A 258-nucleotide genomic window follows, 5' to 3' on the forward strand; every position below is an offset into this window, starting at 1 on the left:
GAAGCTAAAGCCCGGGTGCCTCAAACTCCTCTCAACCTGCCGGCCAATAACACAATGAACTGCAACCTGCAGCAGCCACCGCTTGCTTACATCACTGTCATCACTTATTCCTCATGCAGCCCCTGCTCCTGAGAATATTCATGAAGCGATCCCATTCTATTGGGTTGCCATAGGAGCGACTACTGCACACAGGCTCTGCCTACCTGAGCCAGCACCCGGGCTTCTTAAAAGGGCAACGCCTGGCTGCCAAGGGTGTGT

The sequence above is a fragment of the Pterocles gutturalis genome, unplaced genomic scaffold (genome assembly GCF_000699245.1).
Source record: "Pterocles gutturalis isolate BGI_N339 unplaced genomic scaffold, ASM69924v1 scaffold6815, whole genome shotgun sequence".
Classification (NCBI taxonomy): Eukaryota; Metazoa; Chordata; class Aves; order Pterocliformes; family Pteroclidae; genus Pterocles; species Pterocles gutturalis.